We start from the raw sequence: 16,045 nt of genomic DNA on the forward strand, positions 1-16,045 counted from the left end.
CCCACCATAGGTAGATAAAAGGTACAACTTCTCAGCTACTTCTGGAATGAAAAAAAATTATTTTTAAGCCTTATTGGAATCTCAGTTTTGCATAAAGGTAAGAATTTACAAGAGGAAAATAAATAACAAAGGTTGCAGATACAAAAACAGGCATCTTGCATCTAATTCTGAGACCACCATTTATCAAATGGCTTTTATTTCTCAGAGCCACAGTTGTAAAGCTGCAGTAGATGAAGCTGAAGATCCATCAGGTTAATTAACTTGCTAAAATTTACTAAGACATCAAAAGCTAAGTCAGAATTCAAGTTCAGGGTTGGAAGGGGAAAAATTAGAAAGATGAGATTAACATACACACACTACTATATATATATAATAGGATTCCCACGTGGCTCAGGTGTATAAGAATCCACTTGCAATGCAGGAGATGTAGGTTTCATCCTTGGGTCAGGAAGATCCCCTAGAGGAGGAAATGCCAACCCACTTCAGCATTCTTACCTGGAATATTCCATTGACAGAGCAGCTTGGCAGGCTACAGTCCATGGGGTCACAAAGGGTTAGACACTACTGAATGACTAAACAACAAACATATATAAAGTAGATAACCAACAAGGACCTACTGTATAGTATGGAAACTATACTCAATATTTTGTAATAACTTATAAGGGAAAATAATTTGAAAAAGTTATATATAACATATATATATATATGTATATATATATATATATGTTATATAATAATATATATATACTCCTGAAACTAACATGACATTGTAAATCAACTATACTTCAATAAAACAATAGATTTTTTAAAATTTCAATTCTAATACTCTAAGAGCCAAACTACTTCCATAATAACATGCTATTATTTTTTCACAGACGGTTACTGTGTAGGAAACCTTACCAAATGTGGTATATATTGGGAAAGTAGAGTGAAAGCAAATACTAGTAAAATGATTGATTGGTAATAAAATTATTGGATATCCATTCCAAAGGCTTGACTTCTCTTTCTTGAAAAGTCCCACTGCTGGGCGTACACACTGAGGAAACCAGAAGGGAAAGAGACACGTGTACCCCAATGTTCATCACAGCACTGTTTATAATAGCCAGGACATGGAAGCAACCTAGATGTCCATCAGCAGATGAATGGATAAGAAAGCTATGGTACATATACACAATGGAGTATTACTCAGCCATTAAAAAGAATACATTTGAATCAGTTCTAATGAGGTGGATAAAACTGGAGCCTATTATACAGAGTGAAGTAAGCCAGAAAGAAAAACACCAATACAGTATACTAACGCATATATATGGAATTTAGAAAGATGGTAACAATAACCCTGTGTACGAGACAACAGAAGAGACACTGATGTATAGAACAGTCTTATGGACTCTGTGGGAGAGGGAGAGGGTGGGAAGATTTGGGAGAATGGCATTGAAACATGTAAAATATCATGTATGAAACGAGTTGCCAGTCCAGGTTCGATGCACGATACTGGATGCTTGGGGCTAGTGCACTGGGACGACCCAGAGGGATGGTATGGGGAGGGAGGAGGGTTCAGGATGGGGAACACATGTATACCTGTGGTGGATTCATTTTGATATTTGGCAAAACTAATTATGTAAAGTTTAAAAAAGAAAAAAAGAAAAAAAAGAAAAGTCTGGCTACTAAGAAGGGGAAATGAGAAGAAAATGCCTAAAACTGACCTAAATATAGAACTGCTTTTCAAAGTCAAAAGGGTAACATGTTTATCAGTTGCCTTGTCAAAGAGGAATAAAGTTATACTTGACCTTTGTTTAGGAAACAATTCCGTTCCTTTCCATAAAATAACTTCTTCCTCTTCCTCTTTGTATTACTCCTTTTAAATTATATTACATATTAAAGGTTAAACATTTTCTGCCCATACAATACAGCTATAATTTACAGCACACTGGTGTGGTTTTATATTTATATTTTGCTTTAAATAGCATATTTCTAGCTTAGGATCTATTATTACATCTGGCAAAATTGAAATGAGAGCATTAGAAGTTTGAATTTAGTGAGGTGTGAGGCCCATGGGGCCTTTACAATGCTTTCTTAAATAGCTAATCCCATATAGAATTGGATTTCTCCAGTGCCCTTGAGGATGTGTGTTTTCTGTATTTCAGGTAATCTAATTCATGGCTCTTGTTTATATATAAAAGTCGGGTACATTACATGGTTATTCCATCTGCCTTTTTTAAAATAAAAGACAGTTTTCTTTATTTTTTGTTAAAATAGCATATGTATGCCTCATTCATATTAAATATATTGAAATGTAAGCCTTTTTCACAAGTTTCGATGTTTTTCTAAGTATTCCAGATGGAGTAATATTATCATATTTATCCCTAGTTCTATCTCCTAGACTAAATTCCTAAATGTGGCAAGTTACCCCTTATTCTACCTCCTAGACTTGGTTTCTTAGTTTTAAGAATATCTTTTAATTTATAGAATTTAATCACAGATTTAGATAAAAATCAGCAGGGCATATAGTAACAAGAATACCTTCCTCAAGTATATAATCATAATATACAACTACATATATAATATACAATTGTACATATAATATACAATTTGATTTTGATTAATCTCTTGTAAAATTCATATTTCAGAATTTATTCTCTACAATACTATGTGATGAGATTACAAAGAATATAAATTAAATAAGATTTAGGCCAGCAGAATGCCACCTAAACCCACATAAGTCTTCATAAGTTTAACATAATATGGCTGAAATACTCATACTCTTTTTATTTTCTGAAAATAAATAAATGTGTCCTTGAAGTAGCACGTTATCTTTTTCTCCAATACTATGTGTTTGGAGTTCATGCAATTTTCCTGTCTTTTATATTGTATTCTATATCTGTGTTTCCTAGATTCTTTTACTTGCAGTTTTGATGAATCCCTCATAAATCATGTCCAGGAAAGTTAAATTGACAGTTAATAGAATTTTAAATTATCATCAAATTCCTATTCTAGTCTCATGAAATTTGGAGAATTTTAAAAAACTGTTCATGGATGAAAATACTAATATTTAAAAACATGAACACCATGTGGAAATAAGAGTTTTATTTTCTTAAAATGACTTTAAATAGGATCCTGCTTGAATTCACCCAGACCAAAGCTTTTGTAATGGAAGACTTTGTAAAGTTGTAAGAAATAGTCAGTTGTCATTTTCAGGGTACCCTTTCAAGTAGAGGGTTAACAGGGAAAAAAATTCAACGTTTCATTTTTCCAACAGACTGAAACAAATTAAATATGTTTTTCTGAATGTACAATATGGAAGTGTGTTCTCATAAAAACATAGTTAAAAGGCTGGGAAGTTGGCATGTCTTATTGAAGGATAGATATTCTGAGACACCAGGTACTGGGCAGAGGGCAGGAAATTAAAAGATAATGAGATGGCACACGTGGAAGTCATAGCGATGTCAAGGGAACACTTTAATATATACTCTCGCCCTGAGAGTTGAAGACCGTCTGGCAGGTCATCAGATCTCCTCTTGGCCTCTAACTCTACTGGAAGAAAAAGTGAATAATTTGGGGGGGGTTCACATTTCAGTACCTAGGTCAATAAGATTAAGACAAAATTCTGCCTTCAGAAGGACAGGTGCCATGAGGAGACACTTGGGATGTCAGAGTAATGATCGTGAGAGCATCAGCACATGACATTACATAATTTCTTCTTTAAAGCATTTCTCTAGGTATTCTAATTAATAAGGTAGTTTAGAGTTTCTTTTTTGGTATCTTTAATTTATATTTTGTTTCCTGAATTTAAGGGCAGAAGAAATACCCAGAACCGGGGTAGAGGGCATGGTGTAACTGAGTGTGCTGTGCTATGTGAGCTAAATGACTTCAGTTGTGTGACTCTGCCCTCTTGGTGACACTATGGACTGTAGCCACCCAAACTCTTCTGTCTATGGGATTCTCCAGGCAAGAATCCTGGAGTAGGTTTCCATGCCCTCCTCCCGGGGATTGTCCTGACCCAGGGATTGCACTCAAGTCTCTTACAACTCCTGCTTTGGTAGGTGGGGTTTTTACCACGGGTGCCACTTGGGAAGCCCATTGTAACTGACAGGGATGATGAAAATTGACAAGGGAAAATGAGTTGGAGGAGGGAGGTGCAAAAACCAAGTAGGAGAAGGAATGAGCCATGAGTCCAGGCTAACGATGGGGTATGGTAGGCAATTATTAGAACACGGTTAGGCTTTTGTACTCAAAGAAATACAAGAGAATGATCTAAATTCATTGGTTCAGATCATCAGAAGATACAAGTCCGGCTCTAAGCCTAAGTACATCTACCTACAAGCATGTAGGTGGAAGGGCTCCCAAGACTGGATGGAATGGAGAAGATCATAAAGATCATTAGGGCTCACAAGCTCAAACAATTGAAAGAAAGTTTCTGCAAGGATTGTCATTGACTATATTGTAAGAATAACTTAGAACAGGATTTAACAAATGAAGGAGGTAACATTAGTCTAATTAACTAATTAAATATCGATCCTTACCAGTCAGTCACTCTGACTTTTTCATAAATAACTTTAATTATGTAGCAGCCATACTTACGAAGCAAATCACTTCCAGTTTTTAGTTTTTCTGAGTGTTGGAGAGCTCTTGACTGTATTAAGAAGGGATTTTATTGTTGGAAAAACAGTTTTGGTCTTTAATTATTACCATATTGACTTCTTAACGAATAGAAAACTGTGTTAAATGATTGCACATATCTGTGGGAACAGATTGGTTCTATAAAGGGGGAGGTCCTGGCATAAGGGAGTAAGGACCCCTTTCTTGGGAGAGGTAGTAAAAGGAAAGGAGCCTCCCACCAGCTCCTGGTCCCTAATTAAGTGCTTTCCTCTCAACAAATGTTTTAGTCTTCATACTTGATTTAATCCCATAGAATCAAGAGCAAACAGTGCAGAGAGCCAGCCAGCCCTTTAGCTATACGGATTTCTCAGCATAAAATGAAAAGTCCAAATGTGCTTTTGGTAGGTAACCATCCTTGATCTAAAACAGCACCACCGTGCAGGAAGGTGCACATTTACTGCTTTTGAATATTACGACTGATTTAAAATGTAAAGTGGGTTGCCCCACCACAGATGGGAATCGCTGAGACTCAGAGTGGCTAAGTGGTGTACTCGTTGGCTAAACTGCCAGAGGAACACAGGATATAAGATCTTCTGGCCTTCCATGCTCCAGGACATTTCATCACCTGCTTTTGAGAAATATTCTCTTCTTCTTGTCTCATCCTTCAGCTTGTCTCTTCTTTATTCATATAGTCTCTGTACTATTTTCTTCATCATGTATCCCTTTTCTATAGTTTGCATCTCTTGCTTTCCATCACAAATGGAATAACAAGAGTCTCTCAATCACTGCTGAAGAGCCTGTGGCTCCCAGGAGATTAGGGTGGCTCAGATGCTCAAGGTTGTATTCACTATTTCTGTCTCCGGACATGCAGAATCTTAAGACACACAAGTGTATACTTGTAAATGGATATAATTAAGCTAAGATATTTGACTGCTTGCACCTATTTTTATATCCTTGTGTATTCAATGTGCTTATAAATGGAAATTTTTGTTCTGGTCCAATTGTTTTCTTGTCAGCTTCCAACATGATTGCATTCTGGGCTAAGGGCTCAAAAGACAGCAAATCCATACCCACATGTATTTTATGTTTTAGGTAATTGATTTTCTTAATGTTTATCACTGTTCAGTTAAGAAGTTTCGATGAAAAAAAAAAGTTTCGATGATCATTTTACTCTATGGAAATAATTTAAGACCTTGTGGAATTTTCCAAGATTGAAAAATTTGATCAGTGTCTGTGTGTTTCATTCTTCCTTTTCTGCCTAAATTGATTTTCTTTAGTCTTTCTAGGTCATTGAAAGTCCATTGGGGATTAGCTTTACCAATTTTACATGTGAAAATATTGAGCTTTCAATTTTTTTAAAGGGGGAAATCCAAACGAATGTCACACATGAAATACCTTAATTGCCAAGTATTCATGATAGATTAATTTTAATTTGTAGCTTATGTGTCAGTAACCTAGATCTTTCACACCAGAAATGGCATGGTTTTCTTTCCCTTTTCTTCTCATTTCGTTTTCTCTTCTTCTCTTTCCTCTTGTCTCCTTTTACTTTCATACCTCACTTTTCTGACCTGTACTAGTGCGATAGGGATAACTTTACTTTTCTAACATATGAGAAAAACTAACATATGGCTTCATGCGTTACAGAAAGAAGGTGAAGGAACAAAGTCAGTAGAAATAAAACTGAGTAAAATAGTAAGCTCCAATACTTTGGCCACCTGATGAGAAGAGCCCACTCTGGAAAAGATCCTGATGCTAGGAAAGGTTGAAGGCAAAAGAAGAGGGTGACAGAGGATGAAATGGCTAGATAGCATCACTGACGGAATGGACGTGAATAATTTGAACAAACACATAGAGACAGTGAAGAACACAGGAGCCTGGTTTGCTGCAGTCCATACGGTTGCAAAGAGTCAGACGTGAATTAGCAACTTAAAAACAACAAATAGTAGATTCAGAGAAGAGTGCATAGATCATAAAAAAAATAAAAATCAATAATTAAAAATAAAGATTAAAATCAGATTAAGAATAAAAAAAATTTGATGGGCAAATGCAAAAAAAAATTATGGAGCAACAGACAAAATAATGGGGCAAAACTATGAAGTGATTTTGGTCTCATGATCAAAAAAGTGAGCTGAGCTAAGACTAGAGTTGCTGTTGCTGCTGCTGCTAAGTCGCTTCAGTCATGTCCAACTTTGTGCGACCCCATAGACGGCAGCCCACCAGGCTCCCCCGTCCCTGGGATTCTCCAGGCAAGAACACTGGAGTGGGGTGCCATTGCCTTCTCCAATGCAGGGAACTGAAAAGTGAAAGTGAAGTTGCTCAGTCGTGTCTGACTCTTCGAGACCCCATGGACTGCAGCCTACCAGGCTCCTCCGCCCATGAGATTTTCCAGGCAAGAGTAGTGGAGTGGGGTGCCATTGCCTTCTCTGAGACTAGAGTTGAGACCTGGTCAATTGGAGCAGGGGTCCGCCAGAACCTGAACTTCACTCATTCAATTTCTATTTGCTTGTCAAGAGGCACCAATGCTGTGCTGGTAGTATTATAACGAGAAGGAAAATATCAGAACAGGTAATATATAGTAACTGGAGGGACAACTGCACTGTGAGATCTGAAAAAGTATCTGGGAACAATTTGTGTTACAGACAAAAGATCAGGTTATAAATAAAAGAATTTGAATCATGCGCCAAAGGGTTAAATTGAGCCTGTGTTTGGATCTCTATTCACACCTAATGCTCTTCCTCTCAGTGAATCTGGGAGATTATAAGTAATGAAGTCACGTAGCTACATTGTTTTGCTTTTTGCACTGTTGGGAACTGCCATCTTGAACTAGGAATTCACAGAAGCAGATTCTTTCAGTTGCCAGATTAAATTGAATTGAGACTTGAAATATTTTAGTTCATTGCGGCTTAAAAGTTTTTCCATGTACTTTAATTGCCTAGTGAACTGGGCTCACATACAGAAGGTAATAGTAATAGAAAATGAAGCCAACAACTACTTTGTGGGGTGTGATTGTGAGGAGCTAAGGTAAAAATGATTGCATAAACCTGTCAGGACATCTGTGTCAAAGACAAACAAAGCTAGTTAAGTGATAAAGGGCAGATTTTAATCGCAAATACAGTGTTGCAACAGGGGAAAGGGTCCAGCATGAATTGAATGGAATTGAATTGAATTGAGATGAGCAATGAGGTCACTATGCATGCATTTTAAAGGGAGACTGAAGGACTAGGGGGAAGGAACAGGGGTGCTCTGTAAGTGAAAACTTACAGAGCTGATAAGTAGATACGGGATTTGACAAACCAACTGCATCAATTCACTGGAGATTATGGGAGTCAGGATTCTATTCTGGAGAGTCTGAGAGACAGAGGCCCTATCCTCGGTGATGACCACATTTCAAAGGAAAGGTTTTTTAGGACACACTTCAGTTACAGGAGATACATATACATCTCAAGGAAACAGAGGTAAGATTCACATTTTTAAGCCATTTTTAGTAAATGTTTTAAGAAAGTAAGGTTGAAAACCTATGATCAAGAGTTGGTTGGAATAAACAGTGCTTTTAGTAGCCTTGAGCCTCCTCAGGTGGGTGGACACTTTAAGGAAAAAATAGCAGCATCCTAGGAACACAACTGTGAGCTATTAGAAACTATATTAGCATTTAAGTCTTTTTAAGGTGAGCAAAAGGAGGGATTGGGGAAATTTTTTTTTTTTTTTTTGAGCATCTGGAGTTTTCATAGACCAAGACTGAGGTCTACTCAAGAACAGGGCTTAAAGGAACTTGACAAGAGTCAAGGGAGAGAATCTGTGTTTCCTGACAGATTTCTGTGTACAGAAAGTACACAGAAAATGGTAAGTATCATTGTTATCTGATTATTTTCTGTAATCTGATGAGTTTTGTTAATCTTTTGAAGAAAACAGCTGAACGTGAGTATTTAAGGTCACAAACCTAAACAACTTTTCACTATGTCCTTTTCTCCAACTCCTTCTGGTCCTCTCATCCATCATCTTCACAGAATAACATCACGAACACAGGAAAAAAAAAAAAAAAAAAAAGAGAACTAATTAGATTGAAATGTATGGTGCCTGGTCCACAGTCTTATCACAGCATCTCCTAGAGTCTTAAGACAGCTTCAAACTGGCCTCTCTTCTAGCAGTGCTGTACTTCCTAGACAACATTCTCCAAATTGGTACCATGTTGGTTTTCTAATAAAAAGTTTGATTTCTCACTCACTGCTGCAAATTAAACACATGCATATGTGGGCATGCCCACACACACAGTCATACTCCTTGGCTTAGCGTAGGTATCCTCTCATGTGGAGATGTTCGGTTTCTTGATTTTGCCTTTTATCCTTCTCTACTTATTTTATCATTGATCTTTGAATAGCATTTGGCCTGAATAGATTTCCTCAGTTTTTAATTCTACACACTAATCAAACACTCTCTCTTTCTTCAAAATCTTCATATAGATGACCTCCTGTTTTAAGTCTTCCTTGACTCCCAGGATTAGCATCTTCTAAGCTTCCAAATTAAAGAAAAGTCTATGGATGATCTAGTTGTGGGATGTTTCTGTGTAGGTATGTATTTCTTTCCACATCTGAGTGCTAGAAAGGCAAGGATTTCTTTGTTCCTCAGTTTCTCAGATTGTTCTTGCCTGGAGAATCCCAGGGTTGGGGGAGCCTGGTGGGCTGCCATCTATGGGGTCGCATAGAGTCAGACACGACTGAAGTGACTTAGCAGCAGCAGCAGCAATACACAGGTAACATTTAATATATGGTAGATAAATGAATGGATGTTTTTTCCAGTAGTCACGTACAGATGTGAGAGTCAGACCATAAAAGAAGACTGAGCACCAAAGATTTGATGCTTTTCAACTGTGGTGCTGGAGAAAACTATTGAGAGTCCCCTGGACAGGAAGGAGATCAAACCAGTCAACCCGAAAGGAAATCAACCCTGAATATTCAGTGGAAGATCTGATGCTGAAGCTGAAGCCCCAAAATTTTGCCCTCCTGATGCAAAGAGCTGACTGATTCATTGAAAAAGATCTGGATGCTGGAAGATTAAAGGCAGGAGGAGAAGGGGGCGACAGAAGATGAGATGGTTGGATGGCATCATCAACTCAATGGACATGAGTTTGAGCAAAGTCCAGGAGGTAGTGAAGCCTGGTGTGCTGCAGTCCATGGGATCAAAAATATTCAGGCATGACTGAGTAACTGAGAAACAACAACAAATGAATGGATACATGTAAAAATGAATAAGAAGAACAGAAAATATTACAAAATGTTATAAAATGCTTATGCAGTTTGAATCTTTGAGTTTAACATTGCAGCTATAAATACAAATAGGAAAGATAATTGAAACATTTATGTAAGGGTTTGAGTGTTTTTCTCATTTATTTAAAATAATATGTTTCTAACTGATCTTGAATCTAGGTAAACTTGTATTCTGTTATTAACTACTTTTTCTCTAAGGATTATCATCTAGGGTTTTCTATATAGCAAAGTATAAAAAACACAGAACAGAAAAGAATTTGATTTGGTGAGAAAATCCTTGATAGATTCAAGTCCCAAGCTCATTATTTATTTACTACTGGAGGCTGTAATCTTTTCTCCGAAGGACTGCCCTTTTGTTTAGAGATCTTAAATCCATTGCTGAAAATTAGCTTACAAACCAGGAATTAAATCTGCAGGAATCACATTTGGCTTAAGACAAATTTAGCCCCTAAAAAAGAGCAAAAGAATGAAAAGGGACTTCAGTACCAATGCTGCTATTCAGGCAGCTAATACTAACCATCCTTGTGTGTGTGTGTGTGTGTGTGTGTGTGTGTGCGCGCGTGTGCATCCAATTGTGTCCAACAATAGCCCACCATGCTCCTCCATCTATGGCATTTTCCAGGCTGGAATACTGGAGCGGCTTGCCATTTCTTACTCCAGGGAATCTTTCTGACCCAGGGATCAAACCTGTGTCTCTTGCATGGACAGGAAGATTCTTTATCACTGTGCCACTGGGAAGCCCCAAGTATCATTATTCAGAATAAGGTACTAAAATCAGGCAGGTCACTGGACACTCATGCTTTGAGTCTCGGTGACCTGTGAAGGTCTGGACCTATATAGTGACCTCTATATTTCTACAGAAATGTCCTAGTTTGTGGGTGATGAAACATATAGAGGTTTGATATTTCCAAGTTATCACTTAAAGATTTTTTGATAGACATTGTAAAATTGTTTCTGTGATATGGACAGGAACATCTGTGCATTGAGCGATGTTAATTTCAGACACTAAATGGTATGACCTTGAGCTATTATTTGAACTTTCTGAACTTCAGTGTCCTATTCCAAGTGGTCACTTCCCTTTCTCAAAAGGGAGATAATTTCAAAAGTTATCATTGAAATAATATTATATTACTATTAGCAAAAAACTAGAAATTAAAAAAGCCTGTGGGTGTCAGAAATTGAGATAGTAATATGCTCATGGAGATTTTACAGCTGTGTGTGTGTTCTTACTGTTGTCACTAGAAATAGATATTTAGACCTGCCCTCTTCTGCACCCAAACAGGATAATGTGAATAAGTGTCCTTCTCCAAAAGAAAAAAAATCCTTTTTATCTTTGAAGAACAGTTAAATCATTCATAATGTGGTATGAATCATGAAGAAACATAATCTCTGGTTTGTGTTAAAGAGGAACTTTGTACCTCTAAAAATGTACATTGTCATGTGAACAGAAAATTCCTCCTGAATATTGCTTGTTTTTTTTCCTCCCTGCTAATTTTAGAGATGTTACCACACAAAACCTGCCTTCATTCATGATGCAGTGATTGCCAGGGTTTGAATCAGATGGCACCAATAGAAGCGTGATGAGTTTGTACTGATAACACATTTAAAAATAATTTGTACTAAAAATATGTGCTTCAAGACTTAATTAACAACCAGAGTTCCCAGTTTATACATGAGATATAAACAGAAAATATATTTTGAAATCTTTATTGCAAACTTGTATGAAAATTGAATGTATAAATCAGGAAGAGGGTTGTGTAAGGCCATTTACTAACCAGACAGCTTGGCTGAAAGGGATGTAGACCAGGAGAGGAGAGTGACAGATGCAATATTTTATCATCTGTGACTGCATGACTGTCTCAATGCCTCTCTCAACAAGTGGACCAGATCACACCAAATTTACCTTCTTTCTTTGTCTTGTATGGACAGATCAGAGGATGAAGCCCCTGTCCTGTAACTGGGTTGTTAGAGACAAAAGATAGGAAGAAGAGATAATGCTAATTTTAAAGTCTTGTAGCATTTATAGCTTCATGTACTCAGTTGATCAATTGAATCCGACTCTTTGCAACCCCATGGACTGTAGCCCACCAGGCTCATCTCTGTCCATGGAATTTTCCAGGCAAGAATACTGGAGTGGGTGTCCATTCCTTACCACAAGTGATCTTCCCAATCCAGGGATCGAACCTGCATCTCTTGGGACTCCGGCATTGACAGTCGGATTCCTCACCACTAGCACCACCTGGGAAGCTTTACAATTGTGTTAAATCCACATCAGTCTGGGGGCATCCTGAGCTAACAGGACTGTCTCTTTCCTTTGTCTGTTCTCCCATCCTCAAGAACGCCAAGCAGACCAACAGAGCCACAGAATCACAGACACCTCCTTGAGAGCTGGGTGAGCTACTGAAGATAAAGATGAGAGATATCAAATATGTTTCCCTGGGAAAGGAAATCCTCCCCCAACCTATTCATTTCTAGTTCATCCATGTGTCCACTTGGTTTTCTTCCCTAGCACACATTCTGTGCTCCTCTGAAAGATGGCGAACAATTTAATTCTGAGCGTGGCATGGATTAATACACAATGAATGTGGACAGAAAAAAGAATGCAGAGAGAGAGTGAGAGAGCATAAGATAGAGAGAGGAAAGGGGGAAGAAGAAGAAAGACATTTAGGAAGGACATGTAGTAGTGAGTGTGTGTGCTCAGTTATGTCTGACTCTTTGAGATCCCATGGACAGTAGCCTGCCGGGCTCCTCTTGTCCATGGGATTTCCCAGGCAAGAATACTGGAATGGGGTTCCATTTCCTTCTCCAGGGGATTTTCCCAACCCAGCGATCAATACCACATCTTGTCTCCTGCATTGGTAGGTGGATTCTTTGCCACTTCATCACCTGGGAAGGGCATAATATAGATTAATTGTCTTAAGTCACTGCCTACTGTATTCCTCCAAATGCTGCCACTCCAATCTGCTTGTCACATCAGAGATGTTAAAAAAAAAATAGCATTTGTTTAAGCAGTTGTTTTTAAAACACTTTGTATATAAATTAGCAGATTTAATTTTAAACTGTGGACCATGCTATGATGTAGGTATTATAAGAAAAGTAAATAATAGCTGTTTTATAAAAAAGAGAAACAAAGTCTCAGAGTATGACAAATTCTGTTCTGCTAGATTCTGGTAAGTTTTCAAGATTCTATTCCATCTCCAACCCTTCAGGAAATCAACCATGACAGCCCTAGTTCACAATGCTTTGTTGGGTCTCGGGGCAGGGGTGGGGGGAGGAAAAAATCTGTAGAAAATAGGATTTAGTCTTTATCCAAATATTGCTTCTTAGCTTTGATTATTTTTTATATTTGCACCCCCTTTCTATCTAGATAATGAATGTTTAGAGTATGCCATATTTCCAAACATCTGATAAAGAAAAGAAATGTAATATTTATTCCTTGATTTTTGGACCAGAGAGTAGCACATAACATAAAATTATGAAAAAATACACATCATTTAAATAGGTTTTGACTCAAATGCTCAACAAGGACCTAGAATTCCAGAAAGCCTAGGCATTTGTGGGTATACTCCTACCATGATTGTCTTTACCTTGAGTATATTTCAGTATCTGAATATGTTTACTAAAATATGCATAATCTCTGCTTTATACCAATAGTGTGATTTTCAATAGTTCTCCTTTTAAGCATATTTTTCTATTTGGCTATCAGGACATTTTTTCCATAATTAGTCTACAACATTCACTTGCTTAAATCACCTCAGTGGTACCCTGGAGATTAGGGAATAGTTCAAATTCCTTATTTCATCATCCATAGAACTTGCCCTTCTCAAAAGGGGTAATATAATTTCATGGTTCTCTGCTTTTTTCCTGTGCCCAAGACACTTCTTTCTTTACTTTCTAAACTTTATCTATTTTTTAAGAACAGACTCAACTGCCATTTTCTTTCCAAAGACCTCTGGACAAACTGTCCCCTGCTCTCTAGCACTTTATGCCTTTAGCATTTATCATTTATCATTACTTTCCACACAGATTAACTCTGTACTTGACACATCACCAGTGCTCAATAACTACATATAGAATGAAAGTGAAAGCCATTCAGTCATGCCCGAATATTTGCAGCACAATGGACTGTATAGTCCATGGAATTCTCCAGGCCAGAATGCTGGAGTGGGTAGCCTTTCCCTTCTCCAGGGGACCTTCCCAACCCAGGGATCAAACCCAGGTCTCCCACATTGCAGGCAGACTCTTTACCAGCTGAGCCGCAAGGGAAGCTGTGTATATATTATGTACAGAATAATATATTATGTATGTAATACATAATTAAGCATATATATTATGTATAGAATATGTATAGAATAAGTAAGTAAATTAACTAACTCATTAATTCATGAGGTAAACAACTAACTAATTAAGCATTCTTCCCTTCTCTATCTCATTTCATTTCCTATGGAATAATTCATTTGATTCAAAATGAACTCTGAAGCTCTTTTCAGTGATGATGTTCTAAGTGTCAATAATGAAATAATATACAAGTATGGTATAATCATTGTTTCCAAACTGCATTGCAAAATTTAGGTATGTTTTGTAGGTAAATATAGATTTACCAAAGTCAAGTAATTTGGAGAAAGTTGGCATGCCCTCCTCCCTTGCCTTTCAATGTCTCCTCAAACATGCACATTAACACATATAATACTAAATTAGGAAAACACTGACGAAATACATAGTTTTTTGGCGGGGTGGAGAATTAATTTTTAGCAAAATCTGACTAGCACCTGGCTTCCTGAATACCAATTTAATATTATTACCACTGACTTCCCTGGTGGCTCAGATGGTAAAGCGTCTGCCTACAATTCGGGAGACCCAGGTTCAATCCCTGGGTCGGGAAGATCCCCTGGAAAAGGAAATGGCAATCCACTCTAGTATTCTTGCCTGAAAATCCTATGGACAGAGGAGTCTGGTGGGCTACAGTCCACGGGGTCGCAAAGAGTCGGACATGACTGAGTGACTTCACTTCCACCACTGCCTAATGAAGATTGCATGTGCACCTATATGCCACCTACTGTAACATATAGTAGTGAGGATTTACTTAATGCTTCGGTGTCCAGCTAGACTTTGTACCTTGTGAGAGTAGGGATGGTTCCAACGGTTTGCATATCTGAAATCTTTGTATCTAAAAGCATCTCCTACTTTAACATGGTCATCTGAGTTAAATTCACCCATCCCAATCCATTTTAGTTCGCTGATTCCTAGAATGTCGACATTCACTCTTGCCATCTCTTGTTTGACCACTTCCAGTTTGCCTTGATTCATGGACCTGACATTCCAGGTTCCTATGTAATATTGCTCTTTACAGCATCAGGCCTTGCTTCTATCACCAGTCACATCCACAGCTGGGTGTTGTTTTTGCTTTGGCTCCATCCCTTCATTCTTTCTGGAGTTATTTTTCCACTGATCTCCAGTAGCATATTGGGCACCTACTGATCTGGGGGAGTTCCTCTTTCAGTATCCTATCATTGTTCGTGGGGTTCTCAAGGCAAGAATACTGAAGTGGTTTGCCATTCCCTTCTCCATTGGACCACATTTAACTCAGATGACCATTATATCTACTACTGCGGGCAGGAATCCCTCAGAAGAAATGGAGTAGCCATTATGGTCAACAAAAGAGTCCAAAATGCAGTACTTGGATGCAATCTCAAAAACGACAGAATGATATTTGTTCGTTTCCAAGGCAAACCATTCAACATCACAGTAATCCAAGTCTATGCCCCAACCAGTAATGCTGAAGAAGTTGAAGTTGAATGGTTCTATGAAGAGCTACAAGACCTTATAGAACTAACACCCAAAAAAGATGTCCTTTTCATTATAGGGGGCTGGAATGCAAAAGTAGGAAGTCAAGAAACACCTGGAGTAACAGGCAAATTTGGCCTTGGAATACAGAATGAAGCAGGGCAAAGACTAATAGAGTTTTGCCAAGAAAATGCATTGGTCATAACAAACACCCTCTACCAACAACACAAGAGAAGACTCTACACATGGACATCAACAGATGGTCAACACCAAAATCAGATTGATTATATTCTTTGCAGCCAAAGATGGAGAAGCTCTATACAGTCAGCAAAAACAAGACCAGGAGCTGACTGTGGCTCAGATTATGAACTCCTTATTGCCAAATTCAGACTAAAATTGAAGAA

This window comes from Bos mutus, chromosome 11, assembly GCF_027580195.1.
Source record: "Bos mutus isolate GX-2022 chromosome 11, NWIPB_WYAK_1.1, whole genome shotgun sequence".
Classification (NCBI taxonomy): domain Eukaryota; kingdom Metazoa; phylum Chordata; class Mammalia; order Artiodactyla; family Bovidae; genus Bos; species Bos mutus.